The sequence below is a fragment of the Neophocaena asiaeorientalis genome, unplaced genomic scaffold (assembly GCF_003031525.2).
Source record: "Neophocaena asiaeorientalis asiaeorientalis breed wild unplaced genomic scaffold, Neophocaena_asiaeorientalis_V1.1 scaffold504, whole genome shotgun sequence".
NCBI lineage: Eukaryota > Metazoa > Chordata > Mammalia > Artiodactyla > Phocoenidae > Neophocaena > Neophocaena asiaeorientalis.
In genome coordinates this window covers 4,728,742-4,739,801 of record NW_020174438.1, presented here as the reverse complement: position 1 = coordinate 4,739,801, position 11,060 = coordinate 4,728,742, and positions in this window count along the sequence as shown.

Below are 11,060 nucleotides of genomic sequence, written 5' to 3'. Positions count from 1 at the left end.
TTTTTGACCACCTAGAGGGGTGGGATAGGCAGGGTGGGAGGGAGACGCAAAAGGGAGGAGATATGAGGATATATGTATATGTATAGCTGATTCACTTTGCTATAAAGCAGAAACTAACACACCACTGTAATGCAGTTATACTCCAATAAAGATGTTAAAAAATAAAATAAAATAAAAATAAAGATGAATACTTACAAGCTCATGAACATCAGTTTTAAAGACAGAATGTACTCCAATAATGAAAGGCGTTGGGGAACTCAGAACTTCCAGTAGCTGAGCCGGGAGAATAGGAATATAAGGATAACTGGAAATAATAAAAACATACATGAGATATATTTGTTCTTCGGTAATATAACATATCTTTCTTTCTTTTTTATGCTGTGTGAATTTTAGATTACCTATGTTTAGAAATTATCAATAATATTCGCCAGGTTGTTAATATTAAATTCTTGGGGGAAAAAAATTTTTTTAAAAATCTTCATGTGAAAGATATGATCCAATATAACAAGATATAAAGTAAACAAGGGCAGCTTCCTTATCCCTTACCCCCTAAGCAAGCAGTCTCTTTAGGTTGTTCAAACTTGCTTGAAATAATTTTTCCGTACACAGCAATCTGACATCAGGTGGTAATACTGACTCCCTGATCGGTCCGCTCCCTCAATATTGGTGATGGTTTATTTGTCTATATAAAACAATCATTCAAATTCCATTTTCTATACTTGATTTTTGTATTTAATAAGAATGGCAAGGCACAAAAACAAAGGTTTAGAATGCTCTATTATCCAGGAGTTAAGAAAAGCTCATAGGTTAAAAAAATTTTTAAATAAAATCTGTAGACTGTCTAAATTTTTTCTAGTTTGTATAAACTTAAGTTTCCTAGATATTGTGGTTATCAAATTGATAAAAAAGAGTATTAAAATAAAATATTCTACTTACAGCACTGTAAGTCATCACTTGTTTAGGTTGTTTTATTTTTTACTTTTTATTATGAAAAATTAACTTCCCTCTCCCCCCCGAAAATACAGAAAAAAGGAAAATAAAGCCCCATGTATCTAACTCAGTTTTGACAATCACCAATGCATGGCCACATACATATTTCTACCCATTTTTGTTCTCTTCCCTACCATATTATTTGGAGGAAATCCCAGACATATCATTTATACATACTTTAGTATATATCTGAAAAAGATAAGGGCTCTTTAAAAAATAAAACCATAATACACTATAACCCCTCAAATTAATAATTCCTTAACAGTAAATAGTCAGAGAGTACTATCTTAAGATTTTAATCTCCTACTATATTCAAAGGGAATTAAATGTTGCTGACAGTACTATTCAAATTAATTATGTTTTCATGAAATAAATCACCACTCAATAATAGACAACTTGGAAAAGTTCCAAATTCCAGGCTAATTCCTATCAGAATCATGACTCCTACAACAATGTAACTTTGTAACATATGCCCTTGTCATTCAAAACTGTCGTGCTATGATGTTTTGACTGATCATCGATAAGTAATGCATGATTTGGGAATAAATAAAGATACCAAATAAAAACTCTCACCTATATTTAAGAGGAAACATTAATGATTCCAGGGCCCTACAAGCATCACTAAGTCTCTGGAAACTTGCAGAATGGAAGAGAACCTTATTTTCTGTGAGGACTGCACAGAAGAGGCTGAGGACATTCTGAATTCCTGAAAACACAAAGAGCAAATGATTACCAAATGCATTTAATTTTACATGTGCTGCCAACGAAGACTTAGAATGACATGGAATGAAAAAGCCAATATTTTAAAAATCTCTGAAGAAAAATATTTGGTTAAACTATAAATTCCATAGAGCCTAAGGGTATTTCTTTCCCAAACTTTCAGTTTTGTTTGTCTAATCAGTGTAACACTCATTGAATATATTAGTTGTTTGGAAATACACTATTACCTTCTTTTCAACTTAATCTCCAAGGTCTGTACTTAAATTTCTGTTTTAGATCCTTCGCATTGTTCTAATAACGTTTTTCCCTTTTAAAGTCCATTTGTCTGATGTTAGCATAACCCTACCAGTTTTGTTATTGAAATTTTCCTGGTATATCTTTTTTCCACCTTTTTACATCAACCTTTCTCTACTTCTTGGAAATAGCACATTGCTGACAACTTTAAAAATCCCCACTAAAATCAACAAGAAAAAAGCAACGTTAAGAGAATAATATGAATTTACAATTTACAAAAGAAGAAATCAAAATGATAAACATGAAAAGAAGCTCCAAAACTTCTAATAATCAGAAAAATTCAACCTAATAAATTCATGAGGTATGATATTAAACCTACTACAATATCCAAAATCAAAGCCTGACAATTCTAAGTTTTTATGAGGGTGGCAGGGAAAGGAACTATCATACATGCTGCTGTGAGGAATATAAAGAAACTTAAGATGCATATACCCTACCATCTAGTTATTACAGTAATTTTAGTAATTCCATTATTAGTTATTTATCACAGAAACTCTCTCACATGTACCCAAGAAGATAAGGTACAAAAAGGTACGTTGTAGAAGTATTTAAACAATGAAAAAAGTGGGCACATCCTAAATGTAAGAATGAAGAATAAATTATAGTAAAATCATACTATAAATTAAACTTCCTCTGATTGAAGATGGCAAATGTTGACTGAAACAAAAAACTAAAGTTTTATTATTCAAAATTTATAAAATGAAAAGCAATTATACTCCAATAAAGATTTTTTTAAAAAACCACCAGATTTATAAAATGAAATAATTATTAAAGAAATTTAAATACAATTTTCAAGTGATATGGCTTTTGGGGGTAGGTCTGTAACATTTATACTTGTGAATTTAAGATAGATTAAAACATCACTAAGACTTTTGGGATACCTTTACAGCAGTGAAAATAAGAGAGCTAGTGCTACATATATCAACATGAATAACTCTCCCAAATATAATATCGAGTGAGGAAAGTAAGGTATAAAGTGATGCTATAGAATGACAGCATTTATATATTGTTTAAAACCATACAAAATGCTACTATATATTGTTCAGGTATATACAAACATACAGTCAAAATATAAAGATATATCTGGGACTAAAAAATACCAAATTTGGGATAGTATATAACTCTGGGATGAGAAGGCATACGCAGGAAGTTTCAACTATATCTATGATGCTACAGTTGTTAAACTGGATCATAGATACGTTGAACATTTTTTTGTGGGGGGGGGGAATAATTTAAAGCTTACAGAGAAGTTTTAAGAATAGTGCACAGAGCACCCATCTACCCTTCACAATGATTCACCTAATGTTAAAATTTTGCTCCATTTGCTTTAACATTTGTACTTATGTACTAGCATGCCCTGACTCTTTCTACAAACACACACACATTTTTCTGAGCCATGTGAATGTACACATCACGACATTTACCCCTAAATACTTCAGTGTGTTTTCTGTAAGAATAAAGATAATGTCTTCCTAACCACAGTATGGTTATCATCCTCAGTAAATTAAACATGTTGCAATACTTGAAGTCTAATCTTACATTTGTATTCCAATTTTGTCCACTGACTCAATGTTATTCTTTGGAGCTTTTCCCCTACCATCAGGATTCATTCTAAGCTCAATATTCCATTTAGCTGTCATGTTTCTTTATTCTCATTCAATATGGAGCATTTCCACAACCTTAAAATTTTCTTTTACTGAGATAAAATTCACATAACATAAAATTAACCATTTCAAAGAGAACGATTTATTCATTTGCTCACTAAACTATCTTGCATCCTAGGAGTAAATCCTACTCAATCATGGTCTATGATCCTTTAACATGTTGTTGAATTTGGTTTGCCAATATTTTGTTGAGGATTTTTTCATCTAAGTTCATCAGGGATGTTGGCTTCTAGTTTCCTTTTCTTGTAGTGTCCAAGTCTGGCTTTGGTATCAGGGTAGTAATGCTGGCCTTTTAAAATGAGTTTGGAAGTGTTCCCATTTCCATTTTTTGGAAGAGTTTTTAATGGACAGGTATTAATTCTTCTTTAAATTTTTGGTTGGATTCACCAGTGAAGCCATGTGGTCCTGGACTTTTCTTTTGGGAATGTTTTTGATTACTGATTCAATCTCCTTAGTAATTGTTCTGTTCAGATTTTCTATTTATTATTTCATTTTGGTAGGCTGTATGTTTCTAGGAATTTATTCATTCTTCTAGTTTACCTAACTGTTGGTATTTTCACAGTACTCACTTATGATCCTTAGTGTTTCTGTGGTACCAGTTGTCATGTCCCCTCTTTCATACCTGATTTTACTTATTTGAGTATTTTCTCTTTTTTTTCTAAGTCTAGCTAAAGGTTTGTTAATTCTACTTATCTTTTTTAAGAAACAGGTGTTAGTTTCATTGATCTTTCCTACTTTTTTTTTTTTTTTTTTTGGTGCTACGTGGGCCTCTCACTGCTGTGGCCTCTCCCGTTGCGGAGCACAGGCTCCGGACATGCAGGCTCAGTGGCCATGGCTCATGGGCCCAGCCGCTCTGCGGCATGTGGGATCTTCCCGGACCGGGTCATGAACCCGTGTTCCCTGCATTGGCAAGCAGACCCTCAACCACTGCGCCACCAGGGAAGCCCTCTACTGTCTTTTTATTCTCTATTTCATTTATTTTTTGCTCAGATCTTTGTTATTTCCTTCCTTCTACTAACGTCAGGCTTCATTTGTTCTTTTTCTAATTCCCTGGAATGTAAAGTTAGGATATTTGAGATCTTTCTTTTTTCTTAATGTAGATATTTATCACCGTAAACTTCCCTCTTAGATCTGTGTTTGCTGCATCCCGTAAGTTTTGGTGTTTGCTTTTCCATTTTCATTTGTCTCATGGTATTTTTTTTTTTTTTTTTTGCATTACGCGGGCCTCTCACTACTGTGGCCTCTCCCGCTGCGGAGCACAGGCTCCGGACGCGCAGGCCCAGCCGCCATGGCTCACGGGCCCAGCCGCTCCGCAGCATGCGGGATCTTCCCGGACTGGGGCACGAACCCACGTCCCCTGCATCAGCAGGCGGACTCCCAACCACTGCACCACCAGGGAAGCCCTCTCATGATATTTTTGATGTTTTCATTGACCCACTGGTTGTTCAGGAGCATGTTGTTTCATCTCTATACATTTGTGAATTTACAAGTTTTCTTCTTGACACTGATTTCTAGTTTCACACCATCCTGGTTGAAAAACACACTTGATATGATTTTAATCTTCATAAATTTATTAAGACTTGTTTTGTAGCCTAATATATAATTCATCCTGGAGAATGTTCAACGTGTGCTTGAGAAGAATGTGTATGTGTATTTTGTTGCTGTTGGATGGAAGGTTTTGTATATGTCTGTTAGGTCCATCTGCTATAACATGTTGTTTAAGTCCTTACTATTTGCCTTATTGATTTTCTGTTTGGATGATTCATCCATTGTTGAATGTGGGGTACTGAAGTCTTCTACTATTATTGTATTGCTGTTAACTTTTCCCTTCAGATCTGTTAATATTTGCTTTATATATTTAAGTACTCTGATGTTGGGTCCATAAATATTTACAGTTGTTATAACCTCTTGATGAACTATTTTATCATTATATAATGACTTTGTCTCTTATTACAGTTTTTGGCTTAAAGTCTATTCTGTCTGATATCAATGTAGCTACCTGTGCTTTTCTTTGGCTTTTATTTGCACGAGATATATTTTTATATAGCTTCACCTTCAGTATATATATATCATGAAAGCTGAAGTGAGTCTTTTTCCTTTTAGGCTCTGGTGAGGACAGCAGTCAGCACCTAGCTCTGTGTTAATTAGAAGCTGTACCCTGTAAAGTATGCAGTCAAACACCTTTTAGGGAAACACTAGGAGAAGGGTATTTTTGCCTGCTCCCTCCGCACTGAGCCTGGAGGGATAACCACACCCATTAAGAACTGCTTCTTTGTGTTCTATAGTCTTATGGGACTTGTGAACACAAACTCTGTTGGCTTTCAGAGCTAAGAGTTTGAGGGAACCATTCCTCAGGTGGGAGCCTTAAAAGTTGATGTTCAAGATGTGTGGTCCCAACCCTTTGTTCTTCAGGGAGAAGCTGGGCGTTGGGGGTTCCCTCTCCATTATTTGGTGCTGTGCAAGGAGTGGGGTTTATGGCAGGAGTGTATCTCCATCATTCCTACCCATTTCAATGTGGGTATTTTCTTAGGAGCCCAAGGTACAGGAGTAACTTAACTAGTTTCTGGATTTCTCTCACAGGGAATTGCTCCATGTGTAGCTCTCTGTGAAAGAGTGAAATTCAGGAGCCTCCTATGTTGCCATCTTGGTCCTGAGTCTCATTTAGCCCTCCTATGACCCTCTCATTACCAGGATTTTCCTGTTAAATTTCTAGCAGGTCTGCCACTAGCCCCAAATAGGATTATAACTTAGACAAGCAGAGTTAGAGTTTTTTCCCTTTCATTTCCTTCTGGATTCAATATTATTTTTCCAGATAATGATGTTGTGGGCTTAAGCTTTCCCCCCTTTTGGCAGCAAAGTTGCTGGTTTTATGACCAGCCCTGCCCTGGCAAAACTATCATTTTCACTGATAGTACTGACATGCGGGAAAGAGGGGAGCCACCCCAGGTAAGAATGCTGCAGGTTCCTACTATTCTTATCCAAAGGTCTAGCATGAATAAATACTTCTGAGTTTGTTGTTTGCTTTTGGTCAATTTCCAGAGCACTGAAATAGTTGTACAATAACTGTACAACAATTTCTGTCTAGTTTCACACTGATTCTTTAGGGAGAGGATTAACTCTTCATACTGCCATAACCAGAATCATTATCCTTGTTGATGTCAATTTTGTTCACCTAAACTTTTGCTTATTGCTATCTAACTTCTCTAATGTATACTTCGTATTTTTCCTTGTAACTAATAAGCAATCTGTGTTCAGACACTTTAGACCATGCAAATATCTTGTTATCTTGTTATCTTCCTCACCAAAATTTCTGCCTAGATTTAGCATCTATTGATAATTACTATCTGACTCAGTCTTTACTATGATGATCATAAAATGCCTTTCCAAATCCAGCACTTCCTCCACATTCACCAGTCAGCACTCAACATTCTGCAATAAGCAGAACCCTCATTTATTCCCCCACTAACCTGCTTATTTATATATCCATTATCAGTATGGACTCATGGATTTCTTTTTTTTTTTGGATTTCTATTTTTTTATTCCAACATTCTATAAGTCATTACTGCCCTTAATTATTTTTGTGCCAATTAAGTCCTAGATTTAGACAGTGGGCACCCCTTTAAACCTAGTTCCTGTGTCCCTGTGACATGAACTCAATTTTTTTTCTTCTTACTTTCTGGCTTGACAAAATAATCCAGGCTCATATTTTACTTACTCTGTCCCTGCTCTGAAGTCAGCCACTTCTCCAAGGAGGCTGGTTCCTTTTTGTGAGGAATGGCATTAAAGATCAAGGATACTGGGGTTTAGGGTAAATGTTAGATCATTTCTTCTAGGGTGTCTTTGTTTCTGGGCTACTTCTGCAGATACAGCAGATACATGAACACATATACATGCATAAAGACAAACACACACACACACACACACACACACATATACATATATTTGAGAAATCCTGAGTCCATATCATTACTTTCAATTCCAATCTATTCTCATAGGGTCTCCCCACTGACTCCAATACATATTTGCATGTCCCTTCTTCCACTGAGAACCCTGGATTCTAATAACATAAACACATTTATTCATTTGCTAAATCCTATATATAAACTGCATGATTTTTTCAGCCATTCTAACTCAAAAAAATTATACCAACTAAAAAGGAGTTAATAATTTATTTGCAATTCTCTCCAAAACTGAGGTTATATAGTCAAATACTATGTTTATAAGTTACTTTGATTGGTTTTTCCTCTTCAGTATGGTTATGTTATTCATTTGAAAGAGAGTGGAGTTTGTTTCTGTATGCTTTCAGTTTTAATTTTTTTTTATTTCTTCCCATCATGATTGATCTAATATTATTTTCTGAAGACGTGAGACCTAAATAAGTTTTGAGAAGTCAAAACTACATAAGAAGTCTACTCAGAGAAGTGTCACTCCTTCCCTGAATTAATAGTATTGTGCCAATATCAATTCCCTGGTTGTTATAATGTACTATGATTACATAAGACATTATTGTTGGGGGAAGGTAGGTGATGTATTCTTGAGAATTCTCTGTACCATTTTAGCAACTTCTCGTGAGTCAAAGCATTTAAAAATAAAAATTTATATTAAAAGTCTGCAGTTGTATTAATTTCCAATGGCTATTATAATAAATTACTACAAACTTAATGGCTTAAAACAACATGAATATATTATCTTAAAGTTCAGGAGGTCAGAAGCCCTACTCTTGGCTTTTCCAGCTTCCAGCACCTGCCCAAATTCCTGAGCTCATGCCTCCCTTCTATCGTCAAAGCTGGTAAGGCCGGTTGAGTCTTTGTCCCTTGTGTGATGTCAGAGTACACCACTCTGACACTGACTCTTTTGCTTCCCTCTTCCATCTTTTAAGGACCTTTATGATCACACTGGGCCCACCTAAAGGAGCTGACAGTCGAGTTGTATTTTGAAGGATAAGCGGAATTTAGAGTTAGGGAGACAAGAGCATCAAGGCTTTCAAAGTTGACAGAAGACCATATGCAAAGAAACAGAGGACTGAGGAAGGAAAAGGCACTCAGAGAGACCTACAAGTAGTTTTGCCAAGGGTAGGTTCATGAAGAATTTGTATACCATAGTAAGGAGTCCAAGCTTTTTTCCTGAAGACTCTAGGGAAGAACTTTCCCCTTTCCACTCCCATGTGAACCCTCTGTAATCCCTCACACAAAAGATAATCCATCAGAAAATAAAAGTCATAGCTGGCATCATGTAGTAGTAGATAAATTGTGAAGAAGGCAGGCATGCACTTTTAAGGGACTCTAACCTACTTATATCAGTAAAAACAATCAATTTGTGATATCAAGGGGTGAAATATTGGGCTATATTTACTAATAGAGGATTTATGTCTCATGTATTAGAAATGAGTTGGGATAATATTCTAGTGCTTAAAGGGTAAGTTTCTCATTATCCAGAAAATTATTTAATGTAATATAGAATAAAATTTACCTGTGACTAACTGAAGGATTGCTTAAACTTTGTATTTTTAAATATAACATGCTTTCTTCAGCTTTAGATAATTAACAATCTCAAATATTTTAAGAAATTACATCAATGTTTTTATTCCTAACTAGCAACACTTGTTGCTGTGTTCACAGAGTTATTTAGAAATTCATTTTCTTTGAACTACTAGTCATAATCAGCTTTCTAAATAACCTTGAATTGTTTCCTAGTCTTTGGTAGCCAACGTCCATCCAAAGCTACACAATAACAGTGGAGAAAACAATATGAAAAACAAACATTCCAGTGATAATTACTGCTGATTTCACTATAATGGTACATACACATCCTGTTGATTATTTAAATAGTAAAACATTCTGAAAAATTACTTCCTGATCTTAACTTTTCTTTAGGGGTTAAAGTTCTAAAATTCATAGCATCAAACATTAATGAACGTATTTGTTTCCCGTTTTGAAAAAACAACACCCAAAACTTTTATCCAGAATCCTCCCCTTCTCTGAATAATAACGATATGTTACACAAATAGAACACTACGCCTCAGCTTTCAAATGGGCAAATTGAGGAACTGAAGGCCATGGTTTTCAAGACAGGCTATATTTCCAAAAGCCTTAAACAATTTACTATAATTCTGTCAATCCACAATGGAGAAAACTTAACAATGGTTATGGCTTAATACAAGTCATGAAAAAGGAGATTTCTCATTCATTCGGTTGTTATTTGTTGAGTAGCTACTATGCACAAGGTATCAGGAATACAATAATGAAGAAAAACAAAATCCCTACCCTCCCAGATTACCTAAAGCTTTATATAGTTTAGTTTTGTAACTACCATTGAGAAGCAATGCTTAATATTTGTTACAAATTCGGTATATTATTTCCAAATATATTACAAATGGAAATCTTCTAAGTAAAAAATAACTAAGAAATGTAACTGAACTGGGCAAGTATGCATGAGTATATTTTAGTGGTTATGAACATGGGCTTATTCCCTTGAACGTGACATGAATTAAATACACTTTACATACTTATAAGTAGAGTTTAGCAATCTGGTAATCTTTAAATACAAGAAGTCATTTAACAAATACTTATGACCACAAAGAATTCAAATCTAAAACTGTATATCTATAGCCCAAGTAACAATCCACAGAAGACCAACTCAAGCAAAACTTTGTAAAAAGGTATAGCACATTTCCTTCCTTGTTGAACAACACAATTGGTTCTCTGGGTCAAGGGTAATCACATCAACCCCAAATGGTCCAGATTCCTAGTCTGTGCCTGTTCTGAATGACCAGGTTTTTAAATCTACTTTAATATTTAAATTTAAGAAGCAGGAAACAAAAGAGGCTTTAGGAGTGGAATAGCAAACAAAGGGAAAGGATAATATAGAGTGAATAACTGGAGAATTAAAGCAAGGAACAAACAGGAAGCAAGTGCCTTGGCAGAACGAACTCTTTTAATTAAAACTTTCTTCTCCCCTTTCTTCCCTGCCTCTACTGTTAAACCCTTACCTAGCTGCTGAGATATGTAAGAAACTGCTAAACTCTAGGGATAGATATAAAAAAAATTGAGGCAGGTTTGTAGGAGCTCACAGCTCAGTGAAGATGGCAGGTTGGTAAAAAAACAACACACAACAGAAGAGCGACCTGTAAAAAATGCTACAGAGCACAGAAAAGAGGATAATTTATCCTGCCACCATTTGTAAGTTGCATACTTAATTGTTGGAATAACCATATTTTATAAGAATATTAATCTCTAAAGTGCTCAAAGAGGAACTTCCCTGGTAGTCCATGGTTAAGACTCAGTGCTTCCACTGCAGTGGGCCCACGCATTTGATCCCTGGTTGGGGAACTAAGATCCCACATGTCGCGCAGCGCAGGGCCAAAAACAGAGCAAAATGATATTTTACACAAGA